The 17,047-nt window shown below is 38.1% G+C and overlaps 1 protein-coding gene across 1 annotated transcript in view; it reads right to left on the reverse strand.

The window, feature by feature from the left end:
• Nucleotides 1-17,047, reverse strand: part of exoc4 (exocyst complex component 4) — a 127,441-nt gene that overhangs the window by 58,787 nt on the left and 51,607 nt on the right. The gene's annotated exons all lie outside the window — the stretch shown is intronic.

Consider the following 17,047-nt stretch of genomic DNA (forward strand, 5'->3'; position numbering starts at 1 on the left):
AGTCCTTTCCTTTCAGTGACAGAGAGAGAGAAACTACAGTACATAACTACACTTAACACCCTCCAAGACCCTACACTGCATTGCAGCAGACACCAAGACTAAAAATAAGTGCTTTCTCACACCAGACCAGAGGATGTATTGCAGAGCAGAGCCAGATAAGGGGCTTTAAAGTATGTAAGGGTAGCTGTTATCTGCCAGCGACCCCTGCAATAGATCATTATAGTGGTCAGATCATACAATGGTCTCTTAAAGCTGCCCAACACTGTACCGCATTACAGCGTCGCTCCGGAGCTGTGAGAACTGAGCGCAGGGATCATTCTGATAGGAATATGGGATGCTTTCCTTTCCTTCCATCACCCACAGGTGCACTTAAAACGGAAACCAATCTACGAGTCACTATTGGTCTTATAGCGCTCACGAAGCCATTTGCAAAATTGGAATAAAACACTAAATCATATTTACCACCCTTGCTTTCGTTTCGCATTCCACGACTCACTTTTTAACAAATTCCCTCTCTTCTAAGCCGGAGCGTTATTCCCCTGGCAGGCATTTGCTGCCGTATATCTGCACGAGTGGTATATTGAAATGGTTTGAGGTGTACCGGCGGTTGATTGGATGTGAAAAGAAAACAATGAAATAAGAGGGCCAGAACGGAGGGAGGGAATCAAAGTGCTCTGAAACAAATACCGTGTTGTTTGGTCACATGAGGGGCAGAGGGCAGCTACAAGATTTGGTTAAATTCAGAAGGTGCCGCTCAAAAAGCAACCTATTAAAATCGCATTCAGTGGCGTTTTTTTCCATCGGAAAGAGGCGAGTCAATCATCGAATGCGCTTATGCCTGAGGCAAAATAATAAGGTTCATATTTCGCTGGACGAGGTTCAATTGTGACCGGCGAGATCACCTCTGCTTCAAGCTGTCATATATATGATTCACATTAGCGTGTAAATAAGTGGCGTGTCTGGCTTTCGCAGGTATGCGGGGTGCAGATGTGCACAGGTACGCAGGCGGCTGTAGAGCATGTGGTGGAAGTGGATGAGGTCAGGTGACCCTCCCGCTGGAATGCGAAGCTGTCTATCTTCGAAGGCCTGGAGAGCACATGCGGAGCGATTCTGGAATGAGGGAATAACCTTGAGCGAGATTTGAACTAGTTGTGTAGTTTTGCCGAGAGCGACACTGTGTGATTGTCGGCGGTCTCCTACGTTCTAATCCAGATCAATGAGAAACACAGGCTACCAGAAGTTGTGGCTACTGGGAACAAGAGGAAGTGAAATGTGTGCGTGAATGGAAGGAGAAAGCAATGGTGTGTTCCAGTACTTTCACTGTGATTAGTGTCTATGTAGGTGATGAAGTGTGTTTGGTGGAGAATGCTATATAAATATTATGGCCAGCAGCAGGTGGTAAACAAGCAAAGCAAAAAAATATCACTCAGAGTTTGCATTGTGGTTTTAAAGATCATAAATGAGATAACGAAAAAACTCTGGCAAAGATGATGATTTTTGGGTAAATCATATTTGACTAGGTCACGATCTGTCAGCATTATATAATTATAAATTAAAAAGTTTGTGTGTGAGAGAGAGAGAGAGAGAGAGAGAGAGAGAGACTAACAATGAAAATTTGCACAAACTGATGGATATAGAAAAAATTTTAACTTGTAATATTGTAATAATACTCTAAATAAATCTTTAAGTCAAAACATATAATTCTCCAAATAATTTCCATATTATGCACAATTCGTTTGTCCATTTTACTCCAAATAAATAAATAAATTAAAATGAATAAAATAATAACAATAGTAAAATAATCTTTCATCAAAATGGAATACTTGCTCAGCCTCAGAAAATACTTCAGTTTTTGGATGACTGTGGATGATAAAATCAAGTCTTGTCTAAATATGTTTCATGCTGAATATCCTTTTTCACTCTAAACTACATAAAATTACAGACATCATATTGCTTGTGAATGCCAATTTGATGTTGACTTTTAAAAAAAGCGTCTTGCATTTAAAACTTTGCATTTTTTTACCTTTGCTACTAACATACATTTTTGACACTGAGAAACATAATTGAAACATTTTGAAAAGCACAGGAAGATGTTAATCAAGTAGATTTTCTCTCATCAGAGTTACATTTTAGTATCATTTGTTTGCAACATGATGGATGACGACAAACGCTTGGATGTAGTTGGATGTAACTAAATGAAATCAACTAGGAACACTGCAACATGCCTCTCTTTGTTATTTATTATGTTTCATTTTGATCTTTGATTTGAGTTAAAAAAAAAAGAAAAAAAGAAGTGGAGTTTTGTATGGGAACTCTGTAAGTGCAAGGCATTATGGGAAGGGTGACTCTCTGTAATGAGAGTCTTCTCGTTCTTTAAAATTGGCTTCACATACGTTCTATTTCCAAAAGAGCAAGAAAATGAAAGGCGCTCATCTGATGAATCTCAATTCATAGCTAAATGAAAACGAAAGTCGAATATGGCAGATATTCTGCCACAACACTGTGAAAAGAGAGCGCGAGTGAGAGGGAGAAAAACTGAAAGAAAGAAAGAAAGAGAACAATCTTGATCTTGTCAGTCGTCTGTCTGGTTTGATTGGAAAAATCTAGCAGCCCAGACTCCCAGCACCTGGGATCCATGTGGCCTGTAAAACAGAGACTTTTGATGGCTCTTCATCAAAGAAAAGACTCCATTTCAAGTCTCGCACACACTCTTATTCTTTCCACTCAAGACCAAAGTTCTCCAGCATCTGATATGTCCCCAGCTCTCTCAATAACCATCTGTTATGGCATTTCCCCCCTGAAGAATCGCCCCAGTCCTTCTCCTCTCTCTCTCCTACCGAGCATAAAGCAGAACCCTACTGATGCCTCATACTTAGTAAATTACATTTGCAACCAGCAGGAATAAATACTAGAGATAAAGACTGCTGTAATGTCCTCAAATCCATTAGAATCTCATATTCACACATCGCAGAAATCACATTACAACAACTAATATCATTTCACCCAATTCGGCTGCCGTGAGTGAAACAGTAACATCACACGTAATGGATATTTTTTCCCTCATAGTCTCCCCTGACTGTTAGATCTCCTTCCCATCTTCTCGCTTTCCTTGAACATTCCCTCATTTTCTTCATGTCTGAGTGAAATGTAAATTATTTGGGTGTATTACAACACAATCCAGGGTGGGGGAGAACAGTGTACATTTACATGAATCAGATTATGCTGTGAATATTGGCAGTAGACAACCTGATCTATTTAACAAAGGAAAAAAAACTGGCTGCAACGGAATCCATACATTATGTGCTGTAAAACACACAGGGGGTTTACAGCAAAAAGTAGCATGCTTTCTATATTCAATAAAATGCTCCATTCTGCTCTAAGAACACTTAGAAAACCAAACTCTTATGTAAGCAGCAAACTAAACTAAAAGCTAAACTTCTATGTGCACTATGTACTAAACCTAAAACTCAACTAAACTTCTGTTCACTTTAAAAATAAAAATAAACTTCTATGTTCACTGCACACTAAACTAAACTTCCATATGCACATTACGGTGTCTGTATTTGGGTGAATCACACAACCTGTCAAGAACAAGCCTGGTTCACATTTCATTCTTAAATCAAAATGTAAAATTAATTAAAATTTGCCTACAGTAAAAAAGGCATATTTTAAGACATTTGAGGTTCACTGCATTGTGACGTTATTTTCATTACAATAAAGCACATTATCCCAACCAGTTCTCATTAGTGTAATGCCAAAATAAACTCCATTCTCATTAAAATAACGACATATTACTTCTAACTACAGTATTCGTACATCATATTTTAACCTCAAAGCAGCATTTGTTTTATGATTTATGCTGATTTCAATTAGAAAAGTAACGTATTACTGTTACAAGACATCCCGTATTGCAGTAATTAGAATCTAATGTGAAATATAACTGGGAAAAAAATCCTGAAAAATAAAACGCCTAAAACTATTTGAGTCGGAAATATGCTCAATTGTCATGAAAATAGTGCTGCAAAAGTCCTAAAACAGGTTTTATTTTATTTATGCAAAAACAAAAAAAAAGGTTTGAGAAATTATTATCCAACATTAGTTTCTGCTAATAGTGAGGTTGAGACGATAGGGATAGAGAAAGAGATGTGCTTAGCCAGCCAGGGCAGCACAAGTCCCTGATGCCCTGTAAAGCCATTAACTGAAAAAAAAAAAAAAAAACGATGATAGCAACTTACAAGCAATCACAGTTCGGCAATAAATGCCGCCTTGCACCTTAATTGTCCTCTTTGGCATATTTTTGCACAAAAAATTAGCAGCACTACCTTAACTAACGCTTACCAGAAGTACCATTAATGGCATCAGAGAGGACACAGAGCCACCCACGATAATGAAGGATGCCAAGGTGAGCTGTATCAGTGCCCCAACACAATCAGGCTGCCAGCCAGAGCTTCACACAGCCTGCACAGAGCAACCAGGGCTATGCAGCAGAGAATTCATTTCAATATGAGAGAGAGAGTAGCCTGGAGTAACTGCACTAAATCATGTTTTAAATCAAATTCAAATCCTGTGGCTTCACTAGGGATTCTCCAGCAAGCTCGCCCAAAGCTACAACAGATTCCACTAATGCAACATTATGACACCAACGTCTACAGACTCATGAATAAGCACCATTTATAAAGGAGATGGAAGAGTTACCTTTAGAAACATTATGAATTAATCAAAAACCACTAGGATTGGTAATTGAAAAATCCCCAGAATTATATATATATACATATATATATATATACAGTACAGGTCAAAAGTTTGGAAACATTACTATTTTTAATGTTTTTGAAAGAAGTTTCTTCTGCTCATCAAGCCTGCATTTATTTTGCAAAAAGTTGTATGAATTCCAAACACTGTGAATGCAAAAAGAATCATTAATGGAACCATTAATCATAACAACACAACACAGAACATATACCAGAAAACAAAACATAAAACAAAAATAAACAAAAACAAAAAAACATAAAACATACAAAATAAACAAAAAAAACATAAAAAATAACAAAAAAATAAACGGAAAAATAAATAATTTAATAAATAAATAAATAAAGCAAAACACAAAACAAACAAAACAAAACAAAAAGCTTTGATTGTCTTCCAAACACTTTGGACTCTGTTCCTTAAAATTGTATTATTATTTTTTACTTTTCTAAGACGATTCAAGCGATTAAATGATGGCATATCGTTTTTTACAGGTAAACATTGGCAGGGATCTAACCAGGATGAGAGCTTAGTGAGCCGTCTTCAACCTCCATTCCTATTTTCAGCTTCTCTAATTTGCTCTCCTCTTCTCCTCGCGTCTTTCTCCTCCAGAGAGGGCCTGGTATTCGGCATTCATTCTCTCGTGTAAAGAGTCTAATCTGGGGTTATTACCTGCTCAGCATGGCAGGCACATCGCCTGAGCCAGGAACTCTTGATTCGTCATTAGAAACATCTCAATCTCCAGTTTAAAAACATAGCTCTGCACATTCAGTCCATTGCTTGAACAGGAATTATAAGCTCTGGAAACATGTGCACAAGAAACGCTCAATAAACTCAAGCAGCATTAATGTTAAAACGTTACTCCTCTGTATTTAGTGCAGTATTTTACCTGTTAATAATAACAGTCTTCACTTGGATATATACTGTATGACATCTTCTTCATGCACAGGACGTGTGCCCATGTCGGTCACTCAGGAAGCATATGGTTACTGTCTGATGATCAGGCCAGGAACACAGGCACAGGTCATCATCAGTAATTGTCAATTATATGCTTTGATTTGCATTTAACTCTAATTTGTATCCTTTAAATGGGTAGTTTCCCTAAATCACTTTGTGGATTATAGAAGGAGTGAAGAGTGTTTGACCCAGAGCTTAATTAATGCAGAAAGATAGATTGTCCAATCCAATAATCCAATTAAAGTTTATTAGCCATTAAACGCTGTGCATCTCTCTCTCTCTATGTACAGTATATATCTCAAATACATGATTCTTAGACAGTACCGCAAGGGTACCATTTATTATTTGATCTCAAACTCATTTATGTGAAAATGACATAAGTTAAAAAGCTAAATGTTTCTTTGTTGCTACCACATAAAAAATTATTACATAAAATGTGAATGTAATGTACAAGTCTATGATCGGCACATTAATAATTATTATTCCAAATGCTTTTGCAATGTAAACATCTTTAAAAAAGAATGTAAATACATTAATATGGTACATAACAGGCTAAAATTGTCTCTGTTTTTGGCCATAACAACAAAAGTCAATGGGTCCAGTGGGTTGTTGTTTTGGACCCCATTGATTTTCATAATATGGACAAAAACTGCCTAATTTCTTCCTTGTGTTTCCAGTAGAAAGAAAGGCCATGCAGGTTTGGAACGGCATGAGGGTGAGTAAATGATGACAGTATTTTTATTTTTGGGTGAACAGTTCCATCTGATATGTAACATGGGGTCCCTGCTCCATCTCTTTATCCACAAAAGAGTTCTCGGCCTGACAAAAAGACTCCTGCTCTAATACAAGATGGCCTCCATTTAGACAAGCTTGTTCCTTTTTTAGGAAACTCTCTGAAATGGCCACTCTCCTCTCTTCTTTTTTCATCTTCTCTTCTTCCGTTGCTCATCTTCCTGGGATTGAAAGAGGAATCTGTCCCAGAATCAACACAAGAGACCGGCTTTCTTCTGAAGCCTGACCCCAGACACGCCAAAGGATCAATCAATTACTTCTTCACTTCAGCAATCAAACAACATTATTATCAGGCATCAGCTCGTCGACCTGGAAAGGCTGGCGAATCAAAGGCTGCTGTGATGTAGCTGCCAGAGCTCTGTGGCGCTAACAGAGAGTGGCACCTGCCCTCCGCTCTGGGAGGTGAAACACAAAGAGGCAGCGATACGCACACAAATACGCACACACATATGAACACTTATTGAGGTGTTAAGATGAAAGGTATAGACCATTTGGCCATCTAGACAGCCACATTCATCTGACCTCGAAAACCCGGAGCATACATGCACACAAACAAATCAGTGAACCACCATTTCCTGTAAAGCTCTTTAGATGCCTTCAAAAGCACTATGCTAATGACTATGCTTATGATAATGCATTTATATATGGCCTCAAACCAGTAGCCTTTTTGGTATGCTGGTTTTCACAGATACTGTGAAATTATATAACCAAACATTAAAGGGATAGTTCACTCAAATTTAAATTAAGGTGTTCCTGTATGACTTTCTTTCTTCAGTGGAACACAAAAAAGAAAAAAGAAAATTGACGTTATATAGACATTATATAGACAAAAACATTCTTGGGTTAAAGTTTTTTTGGGTGAGCAACAGTATACTTTTGAAAATGTATATTATAATAAAATAAAAAATATAATATAAGTATAATATAATATTAATATAATATAAATATAGGATTCCATAATCCCGCGAGAACTGGGTCACCTCTACAGCTCCCCTTTGCCAAACCACAGCAATGTCAAAGGTCAAAGGTCACTAGACAGCACCACAGAGGAAAAAAAAAGATCCTGCCACAGATTTTGCAAATCCACTCCAAGCTATCCTCTATAATTCATAAAGTTCCTGGCTGGGGTATAATCCAACCACTGGAATTTAAAATCAAATGCACAGAGGTGCGAGAAGCCGGTTTCGTTATTATAGTGAGAAGTCATTGTGTGTGAGTGACCACAACACTGAGCACCGTTATTAATGGGGAGCTGTCCAGCGGCGCACTGACTGTAGTTTCGCTTGACAACAGGAGGGATAGCCCCATCCCACTGGGGTCAAAGGTCATTAGTAACGGTAGTGGTATGCGGGCACTGCTTATATGATACGCTTTGGTCAGAGTGCCTGGCCTGATAGAGACAGAGAGAAAGGAGAGGCATGTTTAATGCATGGCCGGGTGTGTGGAGCTAGCCGAGGCTATTCCGGGCCGCAGTGATGACTATCACTGCATTAGAGAAGCTACTGGGCCACGTTAATCTTTAATAACACACATAGGAGGATTCATGAGTAACCTAAGATCTTCATGACAGAGGTCCTTATTCTTCTCAGAGCACGTGTGTGTGTATGACAACTGGCCGGCTGTTGACTGATGAGGTACGAATTTGGGGGTTTCATCCCAACTCTGTGAGCAAAAGGCAGACATAAGTATGTGAGTGTATATATAGTCCAAAAGTCTGAGGCCGCTTTGGTAATATGGAGGGTTTTTTTTTAAAGCTGGTGATTTTGAAATTTTGAAATTTTGAAAATAAATAAATGCAAAAACAAAATGAAACCAACCGAAACCAAACAAAACCAAACCCAGAAAAAAAAAATATCTTTCATTTAAAAAGTTTACTCAAATTTTTCTGATTAATATAATTAACAAAAAAGAAGCGCTGTCAGTAGTGGTCTCTGACTTTTTGAATCCCCTTTCATGTATGTATGTGGCCGTCCATACTTTTCTATTCCAGGCATTCATCCATTCCTCTTTGGTCTCCAGACACTCACCTTGACAACAGCTCTCTCACTGTCTATCCACACCTTCCCTGGCTACCGCTTAGCACTGGAAGTTGTAAGTGAGTCAGTGCTCACATTCCAGAGCGTGGTAATTGGGGTGTCTTTAGTAACGGCAACTGAAGTTGGAAACTTACAAAATAAAACTTTTGTTGAAAGTGTTCAAACTAGAAAGGACACCAGTAAAATACTACCTACTATACAGTATATAAAGCAATGTGCATAAATTCAAAGTGCACTGTGCTACTTTTTTTGTCACTTGACCCTTCACATTCAATCAGATTTCAATCAGATTCAAAATTATGTCCATCAGTATTACATCCAGTTCAGTCATGGAAAATGAAAGGTCAAGTCGAGTGCATTGTATTGTAGGACATAATTTAAAATATTTTAAAATGTAATTTATTCCAATGATGGCAAAGCAGAATTTTCAGGAGACATTATGCCAGTCTTCAGTGTCACATGACCCTTGGAAATATGCTGATTTGGTTCTCAAGAATTTATTAGTATCTATGTCGAAAACAGTTGTGCTGCTTAATATTTTATTGGAAATGCGATTTTTCTTTAATAAATAGAAAGTTCAATAGAAAACTTTTGTAACAATATAAATGCCTTTACGGTCACATTTGATCAATTTAATGCATATTTGCTGAATAAAATTTTAAATTTCTCAAAAAAATATGGTGTACATATTATGAACTGTATACAAAATATGTACTGCATAAAGAGTAGAATGGAAGTATACTGAACACAGCCAAGCTTTGTCACTTTGGAAGTAAAAAAAATAATAAGAAAGAGACCAACAAACAAACAAACAAACAAACCACAATCTGTGGGAAAAAAAAAATGAACGAGAAAAAAAAAAAACACTCAGTTTCCCACAATGCACTGGTCATTTGAGAGATAAAGCCGCCAATGTGCCTTTAGGTGAGTGTGACAGAATGTTCAAATTCACTCAGCTTTACTATCATTAAATCTTAGCAGTGGGAATACACAATGACTTAACTCAAAAAGATAAGGCTTAGACTTCCACTGGTCTGTCAAATCTCAACCACAATCTCAAGCACACGTGTGGCTTTATTAAATTTGAAAGTTAGTGAGACGCAGAGGCAACTTGCTGAAGTGGCACTTTTTCACGGCGACTCCTTTGTTCGATACTCAGCTCTTTAGTATTTACTTATGCATGGAGCGCAGCAGAGAGGAGGGAGAGATAAAGGGCATCTGCACGATAAAGCCATACCATAGATGAGGGAAACAAGAGGAGGAAAAGACAGCAAAGCAGCAAATACACCCCCCCCCCCCCCCCCCCTTTAAAAAGAGTGCGGATGCTCGCCAGCACCAAGCAAAACAAATAGCTGTGCTGCTCCCTCTGCCTGTTTTCTAACCTTTACCACCGAAAAATGCATTGTCTTCCTCTTCACTGTTCTGTTTCTCTTTGATGTATAATGCAGTGCAATATTCACAGCTACGCCTCATAGTGTTTGTGCACATACGAGAGGGGTTATTTATTCAAGAAAATCCCTGGATATATGAGAAAAGATTTAGGGAAAAAAAGAAAGGAAAGGCCCAGCTGAGGATACTCTTCAGACCTACACGCCGACTGAGACACTCGTGTTGAATTCTAATTTAGGCTGGATTTGAACAAAAGGAAATTGTGCTAAAGTAAAAATGAGAGGCATATACTTAAGTCCATATTTGACCCAAACATGGGCTGAAAGTGAAACAATCCAGCATTTTTTAGAGTGAACTGATTTACTTCCATAATGTGGAACTAGGATGAAAAAGGATGTTTAGTAAAAAAAAAAACTGTATTGAGGGACTCGTTTTTATTTGTTGGAAATGGATTGGATTTTGAAGAGTGGTCCCTAAACACCATTTGGTTGACAAAGAACTGTCATCAGCTGAAATGGAAAGCAATATCAGAGGTGGGTGGAAGTTATTATATTTTGATGAAAGATTTTGAGGACAAACTTCTTTGAAATAACTAGCAGGAATTGTTCACAATAATAACTGAAAAAATACTAGGAAAATAAAATACTATTTTAGATTAAGTAAATGGAGTCCATTTTTGTTACGTCAACTTTAAAGCCCAATACGACCAAGCCAGATGCAAAACCCGCAACTAATAAAGAAAGGATTTCAGTAGGCTTCTAAACACCAGGGAAGTACCCCTAAAACAATTTTTGCTCTTATTCTGAAATTTTTAACTGTGGTGGTCTGTCTGAAGTAAATGTGCGAGCGACGTTTGTCCTTTCCGTTGTGAGAGGACACCAAATCAGCTGGAGACGCTGCAAGGTGCACATACTAGCGGTGGATCGATGGCTCACCCCTAATCACCCACAGATGGAAGGAAAAGTGAGAGAGAGAGAGAGAGAGAGGGAGAGAGAGAGAGAGAGAGAGAGAGAGAGAGAGAGAGACATGTGTGAAAACTGCTTGTTGCACAACGAAAGCGACTGACAGAAGATTATTCCAGCCTGACAAAAGCCCCAACTGGGCCACTAAAAGCAGGCTAAACAAACCCTCTCCATCCCTCTCCAATCAAAGCACATTGATAATTGCAATTGATGCTAGTGTTCAGCTTCTCTTGTCCTTTTAGATGCATAAAAAACAGCATTTACATCTACACCTGAATGAGAAGCCACAACAAAATCAGTTATGACATGACGACTCATGCTACGTGTGGTGAAACGATACTGTTTTTGTCTGATACAGACACACGGTGACACATAGGCCTGTAACAACAAGAACCAGAACTCCCTCATGCTCCAGTAAACTGAGAGGTAAACACATTTGTATGGACCAAAAACTGACTTTGTCAATTGCCATATTGAGTCATTTAGAGACATGCGAGGCCATTCTGGCTAATGGCAGTTTGCTATTGCACAGTTTGTTTATATAACACTAAAGTTTGACTTTTTCTTCAGGAAATGTCAGGCAGATGGTCCACGGAAAGCTAGCCTCCTACACACAACCGACATGTTCTTTTGGAAGGTGATAGCGATTTTTAAAAAGATGTTTAACAATGTGAAAACATGTTATGTCTTTTGCAGTTTCCCAGGCGGAAAAGCTTTCCGTCGTCACGAGCCAATCAGATGACAGTGATGAAGCCTCAAGGGTGTGCTTATCATATTAGAGGACGAGATCCTACAACTATCAGTGAGATTCTTTACCGTCACTTGGTCCTAATATGAGTAGAATTTCCTGACAGTAGAAGAACAGGAAAGACTTTCTCTTATCGTGGCTCTTTGTTTCTGCACTGCCCTATCATCAAGGCAGTCTTCCTATCTTGTGTAGGGCAAGACATGACCAGATAACTGGTCGGACGTGACTGGATGGATGGTAGTGTAGATGAATGAAAGGATGGAGGAGTGGATGGATACCTGGGAAAACATATCCAATAGCATTTGCATTCAATTCCAGGTGCTTGTTTTATGCAAGATCTGAGACCATGTCCAAAAATGTTTTTCCTCCATCTGGGTTACATCGAGGCACATACCATGGAAAATATATATTATATGGAAATCCGTTATTCTCATATTCTCATTGTTTTGCTTTTAAAAGAAAATGTATTTTGCTTTAAGAATATTTACTTTTACTTGACAGCAAGGGAAAAAAAATATTTTTGCAGTGTATAAACACCTGAAAGAACCATATAAAAGTGGATTTTGGTTATACGCATAAAAGAACCAGTCATGTGATTATACTGTCAACTTACAATGAACTACCACTAACATCTCCCAGCATAAAACAATGGACATCAAGGGACATGTTAAGTTGCTCTCCAAGCACATCTTTCTAAACTTCTTGTTTCAAGTCTCTTATTTTAGATGGGACAGGCTACCTAGACCACAAGCCCCTTTGTAGAATTTATTATATTTTTAAAATGTTCATGAGAGTATATTTTAAGACCATTGTAAAACATACAAAACACAATGCTGCTACACTGAAAACGCTCAAACTGACACACTATTAGAGAAAATGTGTTTAACTCTACACCACCAGTGGGGGGAAAAAGCCTACATAACTGTCCAGGAAATTGGCCCCAGCCATCAATAACTCCAAAAGTTTTGACACTTCTCAAATAGCATCCTCTGTGATCTGCAGAATTGCTTTTTCCCATCCCTTTGAAGAAATTGATACCTTGTGTTAAAGAGAGCAAGAGAGAGATCAAAAAGAGGGGATGGAAAAAAGATGTCAAACTCCAAAAAAAAAAAAAGTGCTACAACGGGGGGGGGATGAGTTTTACAATTACATACAATTGTCTCTAAATGTGAAACTGATGGAAGACACTGTAAAACAGGGCTATACAAGGCAGAGGAGGACAGAAAATAGAAAAAGAATAAAAAATATGAGACCAGACAGATACAGTGACAGTGTTTTGTCACTTGACAAGTGCTGTTTGAGTTTGTGTATGGGTGTTTAGGCGTAAACGTTTCCTCAGAAGTCATCCTCAAAAAATACAGTAACTGTCAAAGTTTGAAAGCATTACAATGTTTTTGAAAGAAGTCTCTTTTGCTCACCAAGGCGGCATTTATAGTAAAATCTGTCATTTTGTGAAATATCATTACAATTTAAAATAATTGTTTTAGCATCATTCCTCAAGTCTTCAGTGTCACATGATCCTTCAGAAATCATTCTAATATGCTGATTTGCTGCTCAAGAAACATGTATTATTATTATTATTATCATCATCACTAATAATAAAAATACAATTAATCTAAATAATAGATATGAATATTCTGTTTATGTCACATTACGGAAGTATGGTTTCAAATGCCAATTCATGTTGACACACAAACACACATCAAGCTGACAATCAATGATTTTCGAAACTTCCCAAATGTCACTTTTAACCCAACTCCCAATACCCCCCGTCCCCACCACAGCACAGGGACGCCGGCAGCTCTAACATCTGTTCTCTGGCAGGGGTGTGATCTCAAAGACTCTGGTCCCTGCCAGGCCTAATCACCTTTGAGCATGGACACATACAAGGGGAGAGATTATGGCAAGCCGCAGACTGCCCCCTTTTCAAAATGCCAACTTCAGTCAGGGCAGGAGGGTTTAAATACCACTCAAATGTCAGCGTGAGGCCCCACAAGTCAAACTAAATTACCTCCTACCTGCTCTGTCTCCCCTCTCGCTGTAGTGAGCATCCAATTCGCATGTGTACCCAAACACACACACACAAATATAAAAACCCACAAATGAGTGAGTGAGGCTATAACATAAAACACTGAAAGTACTTCCAGACTGACTCAGGTAGTTGAAAGCAACGGAATCGTACACAAACAAACAGACTCGTACACAAGCGGCCTTTATGGAGAAACCGTATTGATCTATTGGGAGATTTGATACACGGCAGAGTGTTTTCACACTTTGTGCTGTACAGTGCTAGCAGAACCCATATATTAGCGTACAGTGAGCGGGTCTGGAGATGTGTGAAGTTACCCAAAGGTATTATCGATCCCCTCGGACTGCTCCTGCCCAGCATCAATCAAAAAAAAAAAAAGCATCAACTCCACACCTTTGAGATCTTCAACGTCAGCCTCTTCCACGGAGACTATTGATCACAAATTGCATGGTGAATTGATTGGCAGTAACATTAAGAGCCTGTATTGATTTTGACGTAAGTTTAGGTTCTTCTCGGTCACTGATAAAACAAACTCCTGCATCAGTCCGCACAGGTGCGGTTCGATCGCTGCGTAGGGGTGAATAAAGGGGTCAAGGTTTAGCATGGGCCAAGTGTCCCCTGTAACTACAGCATTCTGTTGACAAAAAAACAACTTTTTCCACTGATGTCTATTGAAAAAATTAAGCAACATATACATTGCAAATATGTGTATGATTTTTCTTCACAACTTATATTTTTATCTATCTGCTGCCTTTGACACAGTGGCATGGAAAAGTTTTTTTGTTTTTTTTTGTCAATAACGAATATGCAAAAAATTACATTAAATAATCAATAAACACATTTAAAAAACCCTGATGAGAAAAATATTATAAAATGTAACAAAAATTGCAAAAAACAAACAAACTGTTTGTTATAATATATATTTAGAAATGTTTTAACAAACTGTATAAAAAAGTTTTTAAAGTTGGCACGAAACAGAAGTGATAGTCTTTTCTTCCCTATTATGACGTATACAAGTGAAAACTTTTTTTTATGTATTAAAAAAGTAAAACATTTTGGTGTGCAAAATATGCTTATAATATACTTTTACACATTTTTCAAAATATATTAAAAAAAGTTAGTTTATTCTTAAATACTGCTGAAAAATTTGGAAAAATAAGACTGCAAAATATGTATTATAATGTGTGTTTATAAATTTTCAAAATGTACTTTCACACATTTTTCTAAATGTATAAAAAAAGTTAAAAGGTTTGTTCTTAAATACTGCAGAAAATTTTGGAAAAATAAGACTGCAAAATATGTATTATAATGTGTGTTTATAAATTTTAAAATGTATAGATTAGTCTGCTACAGTTTGGCAAAAATTGTCCTCATATTCATATTATCTTGAACTAAAATGCTATTTCCGTCAACCAAAACATGTCACATTACTTGACTGACAATATGACATTTTTAATATGACTAAATTTAAAAGGACATTTCCATCAAAAGATAAAAACTATGATTTTGACAATAAGTGATAAGTCGTGCAATTTACGGTAAAAAATATTAGACCCATGTTCCCAAAAGCAAAGTCGGCTACAAGGATATATTTTTTCCTCATAGGGCTGAACGTGTATCAATGCAGCGAAGAATTAAGCTCCACGAGCACAGCCAAGGTCGGGTGGCCACACATCAGGCTCCTCGCAGAGGACTATGACTGATAGCAGCCATTATGTGGCGGCAGGCAAAAGGTGGAGTGCAGTCACTCGTTTATTCATGCATTCATTTGTTCGGTCCGTCACCCCAGCAGGGACCAGATGAGCTGTCTATACTGTCGGAGTGATGATCCGCCTGCCATTCATCTCCGACGGACAGCTGTCTGACACTCCCTCTGTCCATCCCCTGCTGCTGTCGCCCTGCTCGCGTGAACACTGATAGAAGCTCATTTAGATTAATGAACATGGCTAGAATATATCAGTGTGCAGCAGGTGCCTCCACTTCATAGTGGGCGTACTGTAAAATATACAGCCAGAATCGCAGCAGGCTAAAAGATGTGTTTTTCCCAAATGACATTTAGCGACAGGGTTAATGTTTTATATCCGGAAAGACAGGTTTGTAATGGACTAAATGGGCAAAAAGTTTGGCAAACTCAACACAAGTTCATCACTAGTGAGGTTGCGATTGCTAATGTGATGTGAACATGAGAAGAATTTAAGCTGAAATGACACAAAATGAGGATGTGGTACCATTACGACAAAACTGCCAAATAAGACATTAAAGGCCTGTTTACACCCGGTCATTTCATGAGTTTTTACTGATCTGATGGCTATCCGATTTTTAAAACGGTTCTGTTTACGCTTGCCCACATAAATGTGTCTCCGCAAAACAGATATAAATCCGATCTTCAACTCCCTTGCTATATGCAGATTTAACGGAGTTCACGTCAGTGAAAGCAACAGATATGAGCTCCATTTTATTTATCATCAGTAATATCAAGATTAAAGACCGCAATAGGAGAGAGAGCGGCATCAGCACTGGTAAGAACATTTAGTCTCACTACTTTTAATGAAGATGATTGTGTTTTGAGCGTCTGCGACTTACTTTCTCTTTTATTTGAAGCAGTTTGCATGTTGGCTTGCTGAAGAGATACACAGATTCATCTGCGGTGTTGTGGTAGCGCCGTAATATCTGGCTATAATATGTCATAAAGCCTATAACACCCTCTCACACGTTTATTTTCTAACATTTTGGGAGAAGTAAGATTTGCATGCATTTAGACTTGTCCAGTTTCATCTGGAATGCGGCCCAGATCACCTCCTGATGTGAGCGATCAGATATAAATCCTTCTCGAAAGCGTTTCGGAGGGCATTTACCGCCTGGTCTTTTCACGATCGGATAGAACAAACGATCTGAGAAAACGCATGAAGTGACCAGGTGTAAACAGGCCCTAATTGTGAAGAACAGAGTTAAACAAGCCACATGATTTGGGATTTTATTCATGTTGTAGTTTCTCATTCTTAAGCTTAATACTTAATAGGGTTAAAGGTTTGTTATATTATAAAACATATGCTTGACTTGACATGGGTTAAAATGTCTACAATAAAGTCTTTAGAATCAGGCTTCCATACTTCTGTGGTATAGCAAGGCAAAAGCCGTACATCCACAGAGTGTGTATTAAGGCCAAAGGGTCTTTTAAAAGTGTGTCTGAAAAGGGTGTTACATCCAGAACATAAAAACAAGCTTTCTGAGAATAACACTGACCATTTCTGGAAAAAAGAAATAGATAAATAAAAAACAGAAAATCAATGCACCATGGCTCGAAAGTAATTGTGAGCAAGAGGAGTATCGGGAAGTCCAGTCACGTTGTGGGCAGGACAACCATGCTTGGGATATGTCTCTGAATTAG

Source organism: Abramis brama (genome assembly GCF_963993115.1).
Source record: "Abramis brama genome assembly, chromosome: 4".
NCBI classification, from domain to species: Eukaryota; Metazoa; Chordata; class Actinopteri; order Cypriniformes; family Leuciscidae; genus Abramis; species Abramis brama.